This window comes from Pongo pygmaeus, chromosome 4 (genome assembly GCF_028885625.2).
Source record: "Pongo pygmaeus isolate AG05252 chromosome 4, NHGRI_mPonPyg2-v2.0_pri, whole genome shotgun sequence".
NCBI classification, from domain to species: domain Eukaryota; kingdom Metazoa; phylum Chordata; class Mammalia; order Primates; family Hominidae; genus Pongo; species Pongo pygmaeus.
The window spans coordinates 63,495,656-63,515,729 of NC_072377.2; positions in this window are offsets into that span (position 1 = coordinate 63,495,656).

Genomic DNA, 20,074 nt, shown 5'->3' on the forward strand with positions numbered 1-20,074 from the left:
ATAAATTCACCCATCTTGGCCTCCCAAAGTGCTGGGACTACAGGTGTGAGCCACCATGCCCACCACAGAGTAATCTCTTAAAGATAAAAATTTTATCATATCCTTTTATTGCTTTAAACCTTATAAAGACTTTGCATTTTCTGGAATGAAACCCTTCACTTGGCTGAATCCTACTGAACCTTCTCCAGTTAAATGTCACAGCCTCAAGAAGGTCTTGCCTGACTCCCAAGTCTTAATTAGCTTCCTGTTCTATCATAGCACACTAAATATTTTCTTCTTAATATTTAGCACAATTATGATAACATTTATTTTTATCTGCATATTTACGATTTGACTCTATCACTAAACTATATGTCCCATGAAAACAGAGATGCTATTTGTCTTGTCACTACTTTATTCTCAAGGGCTCAGTACAATACCTAACATATACCGGATTCTAAATATGTATCTGTTAAATAAACGGCTTAATATGCATAGAACATAGAAAGCACATGATTTATATATAAAAGTGATCTTTTTTTTCCTCTCTCTTTCTATAAAACACATTAAAGATTAACAGAATTTTCAGGGAAAGGATTTCAATGAATTCATGGTTAAATATAGGGTAAAGGAGAAATTCTATGTCTTTTGGGTCTCAAGGACCCCATGATTTATCAAAAGTTAAATAATGTTATAAAACTATAAATTATCTCACTAAATGAGCTGTTATTAAAAAATAGCTTTTTTCTTTCAACCATTCAATTAAGAGGCTTAAAGTGAATGTGTATTAGTTTGCTAGGGCTGCCATGACAAAATCATAAACTGAGTGGCTTAAACAACAAAAAGTTACTGTCTCTCAGTTCTGGAGACTGGAAGTCAGAAATCAAGGTGTTAGCAGGGTTAGCTCCTTCTGAGGGCTGTGAGGAAGAATTGGTTTCAGGCTTCTCCCCTAGATTTTGGTAATTTTTTAGGAATCTTTGGCATTCCTTGGCTTATAGAAGCATCACCATGATCTCTGCCTTGATGTTCATATGACATTCTCCCTGCTTTCTTCTTTTTTGAGAGTACTAGTCATACTGGGTTAGTCCACCCTAATGACCTCATTTTAATTTGATTTCCTCTGTAAAAACCCTATCTCTGGATAAGGCCACATTCTGAGTACTTCAGCATGTAAATTTTGAGGGTGACACAATTCAGCCCATTACATATATAATAAATATAATATAATAAAGTAATATAATAGCAAAAATGTGTGCTTATTTATTATTAATTAATTTAAAAGTATTTAATGAGTACCCACTGTATCCAAAACTCTATGCTAAGATACAGTGGCAAACTGGAGAGTCACGGTCCCCATTCTAAGCCAGCTTTCTTTCTAATAGGGGAGTGAGAGATTAAACAAATAATTATAAAATTAATAGCTTAATGTATTTATAAAAAGTGCAGTGCCTTGTATATCAGGAAGTAGCGATCTAGTTTGGAAAGGCCAGAAAGTTTCTTTATTATAGATAATATTATTGGCCAGGTGCGGTGGCTCACGCCTGTAATCCCAGCACTTTTGGAAGCTGAGGCAGTTGGATCACCTTAGGTTCGGAGTTCGAGCCCAGCCTGGCCAACGTGGTGAAACCCCATCTCTACTAAAAATACAAAAACTTATCCAGGCGTGGTGGCAGGCACCTGTAATCCAAGCTACTCAGGAGGCTGAGGCAGGAGAATCATTTGAACCCGGGAGGCAGAGTTTACAGTGAGTCGAGGTGACGCCATTACACTCCAGCCTAGGCAACAAGAGTAAAACTCCATCATGAAAAAAAAAAAAAAAAATATATATATATATACACACACACACACACACAGACACACACACACATATATATATACACACATATATATAATTAATATTGGGTCTCATATCTAATCTTCATTGATTAAACTATAAACCATTGAAGGGTAAAGCCTGTGTTTTAAATTTCTATGCTGCCTCCAGAGCCAGCTAATGTAGACTTTAAATAGTCTCCTGAATTACTTATCTCATGAATCACTCAAAAGCAATTAGCATTTATTAAATCTTTTTGAATTTTCACAATGTTGTGTGTTTATTATTTTTATATCTGCTCTATGCAGTTGTCTATGTGATACTTTATTAGGCCTATATTAGAATTTACAATGTATAGTCCCCTTCCCTAGTTGTTTAATGTACATGGGCTTCTTTTTATGGTCCTGGGAAACAAGAAATAGGTCTGTAATAGTTTAGATAGACTTTTCTTTCCCCAGCATATAGTATAGTATAGTGCTTAAAACATTTTTACTCAAAAACTACTTACTTGATGGGCTGGCTAATTAATGAAGTTGGCCAGAAAACTGTCACCCATTTCAATGATGGAAGAAAACTAACATGCTAAGAGGGTAAGTGAGATTTAAATATCTTGTAATGGATGGTAAAATAAGATTCTTTGTGTCCTGGCAGATAAAGATTTCTGCTTCTTTTTGAGTTTCTGGTTGCGGGCATTTCTTTTCCTATTACGCACTTATGGGAATAATGAAGATGTCTTGAAACATGGCTACTTTTTGCACATATGAGACAATGGGGACAAGATTCACTCCAAAACTCCTGATGATTTTCCTCTCCTTCAAATCAGCAAGCAGTGCAGGCTTCTCAAGGGGAAGTATAGGAAACAGAGATAGTGGGTACCCTCTCAAAGAGCAAGACTCTTGGAAAAGATGATGTGTCAAAATGGAGAAATCAGGAATTCCATTGATACCACTACCGAAAATGCCCTTATTATGACCAGTTTTGCAATGAGTAGGTCTCTGATACATATGCTGAGAAAACTCTCTTACATTTATACATATTGATGGAAAGAGTGACCATAAAGTAACGCTCATATGTCATATGTGCAAAACACAGCTAATTTGAAAATCAATTTTTCTCATATTACTTGCAAATTAACTCTTTTTTTTTTTTTTTTTAGATAGTCTTGCTCTGTCACCCAGGCTGGAGTGCAGTGGTGCAATCTCGGCTCACTGCAACCTCCGCCTCCTGGGTTCAAGTGATTCTTGTGCCTCAGCCTCCCGAGTAACTGGAACTACAGGCAGACGCCACCATGCCCAGCTAATTTTTGTAGTTTTAGTAGAAATGGGGTTTCAGTATGTTGGCCAGGCTGATCTCGAACTCCTGACCTCAAGTAATCCACCCACCTCAGCCTCCCAAGGTGCTGGGATTATGGGTATGAACTACCGCACCCGGCCAGATGAACTCTCTTAATAATAATACTATATCATTATTACTTTGCTAGCTGTAGTTGGAACTACAAGTTGTAGCAGTGATTATTAAAATTTCTTGTTAATGGAACAAAAAAAGCTAAGGTTTTATCACCAAGGACTGACAGAATAGTTTTAGGATCCATTGACAAGAGAAAACCCATACCCCTACCTAGGATAGGAGGCTGGAAAAGATTTGGTCGGTAGGCTAGGAGAAGTTTGTTATTCAAATAAGTAGTAAAGATGACTCCTAGATGGATTCATTGGTTCAGGAGTTTAAGAGAAATAGAGTACAAGAGTATAACTACATGGCCTTCCGAAGAGACACTAGACAATGATTAGAAGTAGGTAATACAAGGGTCTAAGGCAAGGATGTAATGGGTGGTAAAGGATGAGGAACAGGTTAAACTAGAGCAGCTGAACAGAAAAATATGGAATTTCCAGAACTCCAATTATGTTAGATTTGGACGTGAGGGTAGATGGGATTGGCAGTAACATAATCCACCTCTAATTTTCTCTCCCTAATTCTGATCTAATACAGAAGAAAGAGATAGGGTCACGCAGATAGAAATAAAAACTATCACTTTTATGAGGGATTGAGTTCGTTGAAAAGTAAGAACAAAGTATGGATCCATGTTTAAATGGGTTTACGAATTCTTTCTCCAAAACAGCTGTCCAATGTATGTACAGGAGACAAATAAGTGCATTTTAGGCATGAGCCAGTTTTTAAAAGATCCCAGACTGGGCTAGGGCATATACGCTAGGTTTCTTCTTCCACCTCATTAGTTAGATAGGCCATTTGTCCCACAGGAGAAGTAGAGAGAGAAGGGATAAAGCTTGCATGACCTCCTCCAAAGAGAAACCTCCTTTCCTATGGGCTCAGTTAGAAAAGGAGGAGGAGAGAATGCTCATAGAACATATTTCTTATGTTGAGCTTTTATATAATCGAAATATACCTGTTATTTGCCTATCAATATTCAGTTAGACCTTCAAAGGTCAGTAACAGCAATAGAATAGGCATTATTTCACTCGGGAAGGAAACTATTCAAGTTGCTTGCTTTTTCATCATGATTATCCTAATTTTAATAAATTACTTCAATATCAATATTAAATTGCCCCAAGAATGTTTTTACTAGAAGCCATAATAAGCTCAGAGTTGCCATGTTCCTGTGTACTCCTGTTTATGAAGTTTTGATAATTGTATGAATATTTTATAATGATAGCCGTTTGCACTGTATTAACTTTGATTTCTGCTGATAAAAAATAAACTATAGGTGGTGCATATTTAATAAAGTTCTCTTAGTCTGGATATAATATGCCAAAAACATATATTCATTATTACATATTATGTCCTTAAATATGGTATAGTTTATAGCTTTACAGAACAGTTTTTCAATATATGTTTTATATTAACTTAAAATCCAAGAACTGGCCCTTCCCGTCATCTCCTGCTTCTTTGTAAGGTCTAATTGGTATTGTTCTAGTGTTTTGAACTTCAGCTATGTCTATATGACGCCAACCAATGAAGACAGCAAAAACTAATTGGTATCTTTTGGAACAAGCAGTGGATTTATAGAGACTATAGTTTCTGTTAACTGTTCCTAATCATGTCATATGGCTTTATTCAGCTGTTTCTCTTAGTTTATAATGTTCACTATAAAAAAATCATAAGTGGTGTAGAACAAGAAGTTCATTTTTAAAGAATACTAAGCAAAGGCAGAAGGCAGTCTGCCTTTACCAGAAGGTTCCCTACACAAAGTTTGGTGACTAAGATTAGTCAATAAAACTTTTGGAGATGTGGGTCCCCACAAATTAATTTTCTTGAGTTATAAAAAATGAAATCAGTGGTTGCTAAGCCATATGTGACTTTGTAGATGAAGACTTTCAAGTTGAGCTGAATTTGGGACAAGATACTCAGTTTCTGAGATTCACTAGAAGTTCTCTGTTTACCTTCCATTCTTAAGGTCAGAAAAAAAAGTCAATGTAAATGTCAAAGAGAAAGTCCATATATAAATGGGCTCCATAATTCATCATTTCATATTTGATTTTTCTTTTGTTATAATGATTCTATTTTAGTGCCCATATATAATCAATTAAATCAAATATATAAGTTTGATTGAATCAAGGCAATAGTCGAATAGTCAATGATTAGCTTCATTTATATACAGGGATCATCTTAAGGATTTGACTCACAGTTGATGGCCCAGTATATTTGGTATTTAAGTTGTCTGATGTTGTTAGCTTTCGATCAATTCGGAGCCTTCAGTTTCTCCTTAAACAAGTGAATAGCTTCTTTTCATAGTTGTTTTTTTCATAAAGTATAACAGAAATAAAGAATGTCTCAAGACAACATGGCCCAAATGTCTCAAAGACTATAAACTGATATTTTGAGGGGAATTAAGAACATGTACTCTCAGTGTTTCATTCTCCAATCCTGCAATGGCTTCAGAGAGAAAATACAGTAGCTTATTTCATATAACTAAAAGTGTAACACTATATGACATATAAACTGGGGTTTTGGAACAAAAGATTTCATAAAACTCTTTTAGGCAAGTATGAAAAATGCAATCCTATTACTGGGTATATACCCAAAGGAATATAAACTGTTCTATGATAAAGACACATGCACATGTATATTCACTGCAGCAACTACTCACATTAGCAAAGACATGGAATCAACCCAAATGCCCATCAATAATGGACTGGATAAAGAAAATGTGGTACATATACACTGGAATAGTATTCACCCATAAAAAAAAATCATGTCCTTTGCAGGAACATGGTTGGACCTGGAGGACATTATCCTTAGCAAACTAACACAGGAACAGGAAACCAGATATCCCATGTTTTCACTTATAAGTGGGAGCTAAATGATGAAAACACATGGACAAATAGAGGGGAACAACACACACTGGGGCTTATTGGGGACGGAGAGGGTGGGAGGAGGGAGAGGATTAGGAAAAATAACTAATGGGTACTAAACTTAATACTGGGTGATGAAAAAATCTGTACAACAAACCCCCATAACACAAATTTACCTATGCAACAAACCTGCACATGTACCTTTGAACTTAAAAGTTTAAAAAAAAAAAAAAAGAAAACTGCAGCTCCCTGGCCCCAGAGATTCTGATTCAGCTGTAGGTACTTTAAAAAACTTTCCCAAGAGGTTCTGAGTTTGGCCAACACTATTGCGAACAATTAATACAAATATGGTGGGTGTTCTTACATATGTGCCTGTTATGAGCCATAGGTTTATTTGGCCTCCAGCATTGAGATTCAAATATTCCAAATACTGATTGGTGGATGCCTTGTCCATTGTCTCAGGGCATGGCTCTCCTCTTCCACTTTGCTGGGTCCAATGAAAGAACAAGCTGGCTCTGGAGCTCATGTCGCAATTTTATTTTGTTTTGTACTTGAAACCGTAGAAGACTTTTCTATCCTTTTTAACTTTAGAAAATGGTTCATTTTCACCTTGCTTTTCCTCAGGGAGCCAGTGTCTGGGGAGGTGGAATGACAGCTCAGGGCAAGGAAGCACTGGCTCTCTCCATTTTAAGGAGAGGTTGACCCATCCAGGAAAAGGGCTTTCCCACAAGTTGACCAGAAAAGTTCACACAACCAAAACCTCTTTTTAAAGGACAAATATCTTCTGGCTCCACAAATACGGATAGTCTAAAAGATGTAACTTGTCACTAAACGTGAAACAGAGAAAGGAAAACTAATAAGCAACCCAAAGAGGTTTCCTCCCGGCCTTCCCACGACAGATGTTGTTTTTGACTAAATGATAATGAACAGTCAGCAAGTAGCTCACCTATAAAATGCTGAAACCATTATCCAAAGAAGTACAAATTTCCGTGCTAAAGAAATGTGACTGTTTGCATTTCTTTATCTACAATCTCTAAGAAAACTTCCTTGGGAGCCAAATCTCTTAGTTAGCCTATACCAAACAGAAAGGTTTTCCTTGAGGCAGTTAGAGAGAAAAGGGGGTTGGGAGAGCAGACAAGTAAACCAGAAACTGGACTTGCCCCAGTAGGAAAAGCAATTTATTTTGAGAAGTAGAGATCCACAGGATATTTGCAGATATAAAATTGAAAACTTGGATTGATCTTACCTCACATTGTCTAGAAAATCATTAGCTTAATCTCTGATATATGCAATGCTTTTTCTAATCCTTTGAGACATAGAAGAGAAAGAGCAATGCAAAACTGGTCTTGCATTGTTCAAGATGGGGAGAAACACGAGTGCTCTGTAATTACAGAAGTAAGAGGGAATAAATCATACAGTTCACGTCATTCTTCATCTGGAAAACACTCACATGTCTCTTTAAGGACAAAGCTGCCTCTGGTCCAAATATCTGGTCTTTAAGGCCACAGATTCCTAGAAGAGTAGAATGTGCAGCCTGTTCAGGAGCACACTCAGATGCTGCATAATAGCTAACAGTGGGCAGAGCCCTCGTGTCTATTCAACTACTAACTTCCATCATCACGGAACCCTGTGTTCTCAGGAGCTCCATTATGTGACTGCTTATAACACAAAGGATTGAACAGTTCCTGCTTCCTCTTTGGTGTCTAAAGTCTGAGTTGTAGTTTTTCTGTATATTTGTGGCCATGAAGTCCTGACTGTCAGAAAGTGACTTTAGACAGGCACCATCTGTACCATGTCTAGTCTCAAGTGCTGCTGGTCCAGTCAGTGTCTCATGAGTGGGGATGTAGGGGCAGCAAATGGCACTATTCAATTAACTCCTTAGGCCAGGTATTCACCTCAAAGTCAGGCTGTGGGCATGGAAACACTGACACTATTAAGCTAAAAGTTAAAATTAAAACTCCCAATCTGAGTCACTGAAAAACCCTAATGCAATTAAATGGGCAACTTTAAATGCCTAAAAACTAGATCACTATTTTTATTAGTACGATCTTTAAAAAAGAATGCAATCATTTCTTTAATGTAAAGGGCTATTTAGTAATGCAGACTATTTATGGGTCCTACCCACACATGATGCATGTGTACTTCCTGATATAAAACAATACAGCCAGGAAGCCAAGCTGATCTGAACACTATTTAAGATACAGGGTAAGGATGTAGCAAAGAAACTGCCCTGGGCTGGTGATAAGTACTACGGTGACTTGGCTTCCTCCACATTAAAACCACCTGGAATCGTGGATGAATAAATATTGGCTATTTTAGGCTTTGAAAGTTAAGGATTCCAGAGATGGAATACGTTACATTTTGCTAGGGTATTTTTCAGGTGTGCAGTTGTGCAATTTAGCTCAGCACTTTGAATATGTGTTAATTTGTCATCGATTGAACACCTGCTATGTGCCAGGTCTGTTATAGGCATTGAAATTAGAAAGCCAAAGAGGAAAACTCTTCATGCCCTCAGGGAACTCACAGTTTAATGGGAGGTTTAGAGATGAATACTGATCATTTTATTACAGGATTTACAAGTCGCCCGAGAGGTAAGAGCTGGTGACACAGGAGCCCTTAGCTTGAGAAGACCAGCAGGGAAGGCCTCTGGATTAGGTAACTAACTATACAGTAAGAATTCGCCAGATAATATGTGGAGAAAGGGGAGGATATTCTTGGCTAAGGGAGGAGCACTGAGAGAGCTTGGAACAGGTCAAGAGTTGCAAATACTGTAGTTTAGTTAGACTGAGCAAGGGAATAATATGAAATGAGGCCAGGGAAACAGGCAGGGACCAGATCACGCTAAGGAGTTTGAATTTTATCCTAAGGCAATGGGCAGCCACTGAAGGATTCTAATGAAAAGTGACATGATCTGATGAGCAATTTAGAAAATTCATTCCGGCAGCCTTAGGGAGGATAAATTGGAGGGCGATAATCTTGGGGGCAGGACAAGATAGTTAGGAGGTGGTAATAGTTAGAAGAAGAAACATAAAAAGGAACTAGATAAGTTTGAGTTAGCTCAGCAACAATAGCACATACATGATTGTGTGGGTAATGATGGAGCATGAACAACATGTGCAAGGTGCAACAAGAACTTGCACAAATTATGTTAATGCACTTTTTAAAGAGATGTATTTGTACTAATAGACATAAGTTAGTCATTTTCCTGCATCTTTTAAACATGCCCATGAGCCCAGTTGTTGCTGTAGAGACTTGATAATGAATTATTATTGCTATTTCATAAGTTTCCATATAAATCACTCTGCCACAAAGGCACATGCCCAAGAATGTTTATTGCAGCACTGCTAACAATAGCAAAGACATGGAATCAACCTAAATACCCATTAATGACAGATTGGATAAAGAAAGTGTGGTACATATACACCATGGAATACCATGCAGCCATAAGAAAGAACAAGATAACGTCTTCTGTGGCAACATGGATGGAGCTGGAGGCTGTTATCCTCAGCAAACTCATACAGGAACAGAAAACCAAATACTGCGTATTGTTACTTATAAGTGGGAGCTAAATGATGAGAACTTATGACCATAAAGAAGGAAACAACAGACACTGGAGGGTGGGAGGAGGGAGAGGGGCAGAGAAGGTAACTACTGAGTTCAAAGAAAACCCAACAGTTATATCTGGGTTATAACTGGGTTATTGGCTTAATTCCTGGGTGATGGAATAATCCATTCAAAAACCCCCATGACATGAGCTTATCTATGTAACAAACCTGCACATGTACCCCCGAATCAAAAATAAAAGTTAAAAAACTGAGTTTGGGAGACAGGAACTAGCGAGGGTCTTCCTTTACTGACTTGCCTACTCCGAACCTGGTTTATGAAGTAGGTAGGTAAACAGAGAAGAGTAAACCTCAAATCAATGCGTGCTCTTCCATTCAGATTTTATTTTTACCATCTTTGCTTAGAACTATGCCAGCCAAGTGATTAAATGCTACAAAAATGTCAGTGGCTACACAGGCAGGTCATGAGTCATATTGGGATTAACTGGATTTATCCACAATTTAAAAAATATTGATGTGACTCTAAAAGTATTTTAGGTTTGCAGGACTTTGGGGGATTCTCTTATTTATTAATTAGTTGATAAGGCTAGTAAAATCAGTGATGAAAAGCAATAAGATATCAATGCAAATATTGACTAAAATATTTAGATCACCAGATTCAAGAGTAACAAATATATTTCTGTATTAAAAAAACCAGTCTAGGAAACCAGTCTACTATGTCACACAATTAATAATGAACAAATAAACAAAATAGTTTGAGCACTTTATCTGTTTCAAGCCCTATGCAGTGTGTGTGTGTGTGTGTGTGTGTGTGTGTGTATGTGTATTTGATGCATATTTTCTCATTTAAGACATTTACCTTAAGGTAAGCAGCCTATAAAAGTCGTGACCATGGTTCATCCAAGATGTTCTGACATCAAACGCTAGACCCTTTCCTCTAACCTGTTCATTTTACCTTGCCTGCTGTTTCTAATAGGCACTCAATTCTTTTCTATCAGACCATTGACTACCAAGTTGCTAGGCCAGGATTCAAACTCAGGTCTGCCTGCCTCCTGAACACAAGATTTTGAGCATCACATTGGAGTACACAAAAACGTGCTAGAACAGTGCTACTCAAAGTAGCCAGTCCATAACCTGTCACCGATCCCCAAGGAAATGAAAGAACTTGGTCCAGAATATAAATGAACACATTGGTTGCCTTACCGGGAAATGTATGCTATTTAAAAAGGAGTGTCAGCTTACTGGTATAGTTGGCTTAGATTCTGGTCAAGCTTCTTGATTATCTTGTTGCAATGTGTTAGCAAAGGGTTCACAGGCAGGTGGCACAGGTTCATGGACAGCATTTGACTAGCAACACACTGGATCACTGTGTGGGTGCCAAATTCATCTGACTAGACTATCCCAAGGAAACTGCAAGCAAAATGTTTCATAAGTCCATAAATGCATCATGGCTAACATATGTTTCACTAAGGCATAAAGAAGTTTTCATAGGCATATTTGAAATTTTTGAATGAGCTATATAAATATTTTAGAATTTTTCATCAAAAGTTGTGTTTCAAAGTGAAGTTAACTTTCTATTTAGAGCACTGAAGTTGATAAGAGTTCTACAACTATACCTTGATTTTGATACTACACTTATAGAAGTTATGATGACTACATTGTTCAACAATTTGGGCATATGATTTATATAGTTCATGTTAACCATTTTTTTACATATAATCTTGGAAAGCATGAATAAAGTGCACCCTAGAAATTCTATAGAAATATATATAGTTATAGCATTAAAATAATAGAAAAGAGGTGGAGACTCAAATGAACAACTACCCAATTCTTCATAACTAACATCTTTAATAAGATTTTCATAAATTTTTACAAAACTATTTTGAAAAGCATGATTTTTGCAATGCAATTTGGAGGTCAACAATGTTTTTATCAATGTGTTGTTTGGTACAATGATATTTACCAACAGTATATGGGGGAAATTTTATTTCCAACATTCTTACAGGTGTTATTTTTCTTCCTCTCTATCCTTTTTTGTTTTCCTCTCTCTTTCTTTAAAAAAAAGTGGTCTACCCAAAGCAAAGTCCAGTGCATTTATAAATTCTAAAAGGCAAAAAAACCATTATTATTTAATTTAATATTCATTGTTTAGCTGGAAGCAATTTCAAGCCCAGTTGAGGTAACAGTTTTTAATCCTGTGTATATACTTCACAGCACATTGAGACTTCTTATATAATTTTAAAAACTGCTGCATGCTGATGTCCATTGATGTCTTAGAATATAATTTTATAACTTTGAATGATATAAAGGTTTAGAGTTGTTTGTTTTTGCATATTGCCTATCAGAGGCTTGATTAGGAATGTGATATGAATCTGTCTAATGAAGCAGGAACTATCTGTATGGGGTTAAGCTTTTAATCCAAAAATGTTTACTGAGCACCAATTATGCACAAGTAATTAGAAGTCTTGGCCCTGTCTCTGAAAGGTGTTAACAGATAAACAACATCATTCTTCCATTTAGGCCGTAATTCTGTTCAGAAATTAAAGAGCAAAGGTTGTGAATGTCAGTTTTTCTTTCTTTCCTAAAAATCAATAGGTAATTACACTGACCCAAAAGCCAAAATGAATTCACTCTGTGAGTTACCATTCACAGGACAGGACTTAACATTTACATGCCCATTTAAACATGCCCTGCTACAGTCATTTCTGAACATGTAAGAAGAGCTTCTTTGACATTCTGAAAAAATATTAACTCTAAAAGTTACAGAGTAAACAATTTTAAGTGTTCAAATAGTACCTTCAAAAAATGATAAATAATTTCAATTTCTCTTTCAGGTGATAACATTGAGATATTGAGGTTCACTGGGAAAAATATTTTTGTTGGCATTTGGCACCTGGAATGCTTATAACATCACATCTTTAGTGGTATTACTTCAGCTATACCCTGTCTCATTGTTAATACAGATAGTGGTGCATTTTGGTTAAGAATCTTAATAACAATAATCCTTTGTATTTGTACAGACTTTTTCAGTTCCAGGGCAGTTTAGATTTACTATCATATTAAATTCTTGCAAGGACCCTGTGAGATGACTGTAGGATTATTGTTCTCATTGTGCCATTGGGAAAACTGAAGCTCACAGAGTCCAAAGGCTATGAAGCATGGACTGGAAGCTGCCTGTCTGGGTTCAAATTCTGGCTCCACATCTTGCCAAATATGTATGATTTGGAGCAAGTTACTCAACTTCTTTTGTATCAGTTTCCTCATCAGAAAATGAGGGTAATAACAGCACCTACCTTACTGGATTGTTATGACAGCTTAGGTTAATGTATGTTAAATACTCACAGCAGTACCTGGCATATGGTAAATGCTACATGCATTTCAGAAATTGAGCTCAGATTTCTGACTGCATGTCTAGTGTTCCTTTCATTATAATAGCGTTTCAATTATGTCTTGTTACACCACTGCATGCGGTGGTTGACAGGGTACTGAACTAGAGGAAAAAGTACTACCACAGAAGCATGTTCTGATGTTGTAGCTTCTACATTTTCCTGAATTAAAAACAATTAGGTAGTAATAATGTTCATGTAAACAATTTATTTGGTAATCCTTCATATGTGCCAGGCAGGGTATCAAGTAAATAACGCATCTTTTACATGTATTATTCTATTCAATCTTCACAGCAGACCTGTTTATCTCCACTCGCAAATAAGGAACTGGAGTCACCAAGAGGTTAAGTTGTGCAGCGAGTCAGAGCATAGTGATAGGCATCAAAAGGGAGTTTCACGTCTGACTTAATATTGGTATCTGTGGAATGAAACAGGAATGTGCTTAATCATATCAAGCGATCTGATATTCATACCATTGTCTTCACCAGGGGTCACTGTCCTGGCAGTTACAGCATATTGCAAAACTGAAATCAAAGCTAAAGGCCTTAGGAACTTTTAATCTAAGCAAGAGCTGATTGTGTTTTAGTGGTGGATATCCAGTACAGTTTCCAACAACTGCAAATTGAAAGTAAAGGGAAAGTAAGCTAACAGACTCCTTAAAGTATCCACAGTCTTGGATAAAGCTTTTTTCTTCCAAATCTGCAATTATTCTTTTAAGGATTCAATTTAATTTATTATTTTAAATTATTTTTAACATATATTATTTTAAAACTAAATTACATACAAATTTTCTTTTCCCTAATCTAAAGTTAAAATACATCACTTTGTAATAATAACTGTGTAGAATTATATGAAAACATCATGTCTGTATTTTCAGTGCCTTAAGACACTTGGAATCTTTGGAGAGTCTCACGTTCTAATTTTATTGGATTAGATGTACATGGCTTGGTGGCCTCAGAGGACAAGACTTAGGAGTAGCCCCAAAACATAGTCATCAGAAAAAAAAGAAAGTGGGGATTATTCTTTTAAGCAATTTAATCCAAAATACAGGTTTCATGTTGTTCCGGCTTCAGAGTGAAATTTTTGTTCTCATCTAATTTTAAAATTATACAACAGGAATGCTGTTAAGAAAACTCTGAGCATGAACAAAATCCAAGTGACCATCCAGAACCCTGTTTTTATAGATGTTTGCCCCTAAAATAATAAAGTATAAAATATAAACTGACAAAATGGAATGCCCAGTCAAATAATATGATGGGAGTTTGCATACATTTTATATCTCCTTACATGTCCAAAGGAGACATATTTTGTCAACATACAAATTCTGAGTGGCCTAGAAGGCAAGCCTATTCACAGTAATCCTCCTGGGAAAATAAGAAAGGAAGAGTAAGCACTAACTTTAGTATTAATTAGTTTTTGTGACACCACGGAACTTCCAACTTACGGACTGGTAGGGATAGAGCACTCTGTCTCTATAGCATTGCAAGAACTGCTTTTCCTTCCATTTCTGCTTCAGATCACATGTTCTGGCTCAGCAGGGGCTAACGAGATGGAGGGAGCAGAATCTCTGTCTCTCCCTCTCAGATATTCTGATAAAGCCCTACTCCTGTCAGTTGGAGATCAGGTGTGGAGTTTCTGTTGGGTAACAATTTCCAATTTTAGTTATCTAGAGTTTAATAGCTATTGGTTTAAGTTATTGTTTTAAAGAAATAAAAATCACTGGTATATTTTAAAGCATTTTAATTAGTAGCCATGTATTATTTTCAATAGCTGATAAACCATTAGGCTTTAAACGTTAAACATCAAATCATTAAGAAATTCAATTGAAGTAATCAGAACTAATATTGATGAAGAGGAGTATGACTGACTAGGAGGGCATTCATTTTTCCCCCAAAATCGCACTGGTTAAATATGGTAACAGATGAATAAGGCCACACAAACGTCAACTTAGTCACTGTATCAGCATGCCATTTAAAGTGATTTTTAAGGTGACCATCACCTAATTTGGGTAACTACATTTCTAGGTTCTACCTGGACTCCTCTAATGTGTGTGCCAAGATAGACAACACTTTCTTAAGCACATTATAGACTCAAAAAAACAGAGGTGACAAAATGTGCAGAAGGACATTGTAAATTATTCTACAGGGGACAACTTCATGTCTAGATAATTGTTTTCTTCCTTCTTAGTATGTGTTGCTAATCATGAGAATAATTTTCCAATTCACCTACTCTGTCTTCTCACAATTACTGTTCAGTGCATTTTTCAGATATTTTAAGACGTTCTCAAAACTATGGAGCAAATCATACAAATGGGGTAATACACATGAAAACAGGTACTTCCCTTGCCCCGATCATACATTTGATCTCTTCTTTCCTGGCTGCTTGCAGATTGAGTTCATAGAAACATATGGGGATAAAGGAAGAAGGCTGATTTTTAAAGAAGCAGATTAGAACCCTTCCCACGCTTGGATGTCATCCTCCTCAAAGTAGATTAATGTTCTCTACTCCGTTTCTGTTTTCTTCTCTCTGGTTTTACTGTATTTTTTTTTCTTTTATTGAATTGGCAAAATCTGCAAAATTAAAAACTTGTCCTTTAAGGGTAAACATACACAGAGAGGCTTTTTCATCTGCTTAAGTTCTAAGTCAGCAGAATTCAATTTCCCTGGGCAAAATAGTTCCCTGACTGTGTCTTGTTAATTACTAAAGTGTTCCTTCCCTAAATTTGTTTTCATTCTTGTATCTCCTTTGAGTTTCTCTCAGGAAGAAGTACCCAACCAATCTCAGGGTCAGTGGCTGGGGGTGCCATGGCCTTGCACCTAATGCTGTTTCCATATATATTGAACCCTTGTTTTGACAGGACGTTGGCTACCGAGTTCTCCTTTTGCATCTCTTTCCTCTCTTCTCCTGGGTCCACATCCTCCAGTCACAATGACCCCTATCAGTTTCAAAGGTACCATGATCCTTTGCCTTTCTGACATTATGATTTCCTCTGTTAAGTAATTTTTTTCTTTTGTAGCATTTTTTTACAGTTTGAAATTGTATATTTACTTTGTGGTTATTTGCTTAATGTTCATTTCTCTCACCAGACTAAGCTCCATGAGGTGGGGGCTTGATCTATATCATACATGTTTGTAATACCATGCTTTGCATAGCCAGGCACAGAATAGGCTCTTAGTATCCTGGGAATGAATACAAGCATGTCCAGAATTCTTTACCAATCACAACAAAGTGCCAGTATCACACAATTTGCATTTACATAAAACAATCAGATTGTTTTCATCTTCTATCTGTTATATTTCAGAATGGGAGTCTCTGATTAAATTTCAGGAGATTTTCCTAGGTTTATCAGTGAGGTCTGCCAAAATTGTCTCAAAAACTATGTTTGTAATTTATAATTCTCATGGGAAGCACACAGACAAGAAAAAGAGCCTGAAATAGAGAATATAGTTAGTTTATGTTGAATCTATGCATTCTATTTCAGAGAGTAATGTTTTCCCTGCCTTAGAATCTGAAGGTTCATTCATTTATCCAATAAATAATTATTGGGTGACTTTTATATGCCCAACATTGCCCAAGGCCCTGAAGATTAAGGCATGGCCAAAAGTCTTCTATTGCACAACTAACTACAAATCACTCCCCAAGCTACCCTCTCCACCCTCACCCACCAGCACAGACAATCAGTCCATTTATCTCATCATTCACTCTGGATCTTTCAGTGAAGTGGAAGAGAAGAAACACTGCTTATGAAGAAAGTAAAGAATTTTGAATTTTTTGAGATATATGAAATATAGAAAAATATAGATTTCACCAGCAATTGGGGTTGGAAATAATGGGCTAGTAGATTTTTTTTAAAAAATCCTTAAATATTAAAATGACAACAAACATATCCTGGAACAGTAGTTCTTAACTGGGGGTTACTGTTTGGGATATATCATAATCACCCGGACTGTTCTCTTCCCCCCGCTCCAAATGCAACCCCGTTTGGTCACATACAGACTCCATTTCAGAATGTATTGCCCTACACAATGATGTATTTTGGGTCATAAGTTCTTCACTTATTAAACAAATGATCAGAACTTCTATTCTCCACTATTATGCTGAGAATAAATCACGAAGCTGTTGATTCTTAATCGCATATCTACTTTGCTTTATCACTTTTTGCAATTCTAGATTGTCTGACCATTATCCTGTGGGGAGAGACGAGAATATGTTTCATACACGATGCAGTCAGTCAATGAATCTTTTTATAAACCTCTTTGTCATATTTATAGAGGGGAATGCTCAAGAAGTAAATGTTTTTCCACTTACATAAACAGAACAGTTAATTCATTTCACCTTCTTTTCAAGGTGAAATTAGTGAATCATCATCTCTTTTTCACCAGGAATTTACCTGGGTTATTGTTTTCACCTTTATTTGTGGCTTCTTAATAGGGTCATCTGTTACTATAAATTTGAATATATCAAAACGTTGGTTAAAATAAAAGAAGAAAATATTCAGACTAAATTGACTGATCTTACTCTCATTAAACTCTAGTGAGAGAAGAATTGCTCATCACTTTTTCGTTGGTGTTGTTATTTTTACTGAATACATTGGCCCTCTAAGTTGGCAGCACTAATTAGATATAATAAAACAGGTGTTTTCTATTAACCAAACAACAAGTAATTACAATTTTTGTATGGTAGATTAAAAGTGTGACATCATGTTAAGAAGATTAAAAAACTCAAATAATTTTAAGTAAACCAGTGGAACTATGGCTCATTTTTTATAGAAATTTTATAGTTTGTTCTATTTTACCTATTGGTCATCTGCAAAATTAATGTCATAAGATTAGTCTCTATATTAACTAAAATAATAGGCCTTATCCTCTGTAAGATGCATTTTAATATGCATAAAATCTCAAATTTTTTAGTGATATTTGACAATTTAAAATATATTAACTGCCAAGTTTAAAAGAAATTCAAGCTATTGAGATACTGAATATGCTTATCAAAATACCCATGCTGATTAGCTCTGCCTCCCACATATTCTGCTATTCTTCTAGGGAGTGGGCCAGTCACTTTCATATCACCACCAATTCTCTGCATAAGTCCTATTAGGAATCTAAAATTTCGGGAGTGGTGGCTCATGCCTGTAAACCCAGCACTTTGGGAGGCGGAGGTGTGCAGATCACTTGAGGTCAGAAGTTTGAGACCAGCCTGGCCAACATGGTGAAACCCCATCTCAGAAATAATGCCACATATCTACAACTATCTGATCTTTGACAAACCTGACAAAAACAAGAAATAGGGAAAGGATTCCCTATTTAATAAATGGTGCTGGGAAAACTGACTAGCCATATATAGAAAGCTGAAACTGGATCCCTTCCTTACACCTTATATTAAAATTAATTCAAGATGGATTAAACATTTAAATGTTAGACCTAAAACCATAAAAACCCTAGAAGAAAACCTAGGCAACACCATTCAGGACATAGGCATGGGCAAGGACTTCATGTCTAAAACACCAAAAGCAATGGCAACAAAAGCCAAAATTGACAAATGGGATCTAATTAAACTCAAGAGCTTCTGCACAGCAAAAGAAACTGCCATCAGAGTGAACAGGCAACCCACAGAATGGGAGAAAATTTTTGCAACCTACTCATCTGACAAAGGGCTAATATCCAGAATCTACAATGAACTCAAACAAATTTATAAGAAAAAAACAAACAACCCCATCAAAAAGTGGGCGAAGGATATGAACAGACACTTCTCAAAAGAAGACATTTATGCAGCCAAAAGACACATGAAAAAATGCTCATCATCACTGGCCATCAGAGAAATGCAAATCAAAACCACAATGAGATACCATCTCACACCGGTTACAATGGTGATCATTAAAAACTCAGGAAACAACAGGTGCTGGAGAGGATGTGGAGAAATAGGAACACTTTTACACTGTTGGTGGCACTGTAAACTAGTTCAACCCTTGTGGAAGTCAGTGTGGCAATTCCTCAGGGATCTAGAACTAGAAATACCATTTGACCCAGCCATCCCATTACTGGCTATATACCCAAAGGATTATAAATCATGCTGCTGTAAAGACACATGCACACGTATGTTTATTGCGGCACTATTCCCAATAGCAAAGACTTGGAACCAACCCAAATGTCCAACAATGATAGACTGGATTAAGAAAATGTGGCACATATACACTATGGAATACTATGCAGCCATAAAAAATGATGAGTTCATGTCCTTTGTAGGGACATGGATGAAGCTGGAAACCATCATTCTCAGCAAACTATCACACGGACAAAAAACCAAACACCACGTGTTCTCACTCATAGGTGGGAACTGAACAATGAGAACACATGGACACAGGAAGGGGAACATCACACACCGGGGCCTGTTGTGGGGTGGGGGGAGTGGGGAGGGATAGCATTAGGAGATATACTTAATGGTAAATGAAGAGTTAATGGTTGCAGCACACCAACATGGCACATGTATATATATGTAACAAACCTGCATGTTGTGCACATGTACCCTAAAACTTAAAGTATAATTCAAAAAACCTAAAATTATTATTTTTAAAATCACAACTTTCTTTGCCATTTCCTCCAATTCCTTGAGAAATTTGTTCATCGGCTACTAGGCCTGTTATGTCATTCTCAGTTTTGCCTCTGCTCTCTGCCTGGAATGTTCCATAACTGCTTTTCAGGTAAGATACTTCTGGGTGGGAGAGCACTGAGCCATTTTCTTTGTGACTCTAAAATTCATAGAACTTCATCAGTCTTTAAAAGAGTAATGAATTCTGCCTGAGGGTGCTCCTTAATTCAGTAACTTCAACTGAAGGCTACATTTATTTTCTTCTATATAGGTTTTGTTTGTCAAAGTATATTTGTTCAGACAATTAAACATCTTTTTATTTACTCTAATTAAGTATATTGTTATTTATTCAATTTCCAGGAATTTAAAAAATATTTTAGTGATTAAGGATTCCTATTGAAAATAGTTAAAGAATATTTTAGGTAAATGTGGACACAGGCA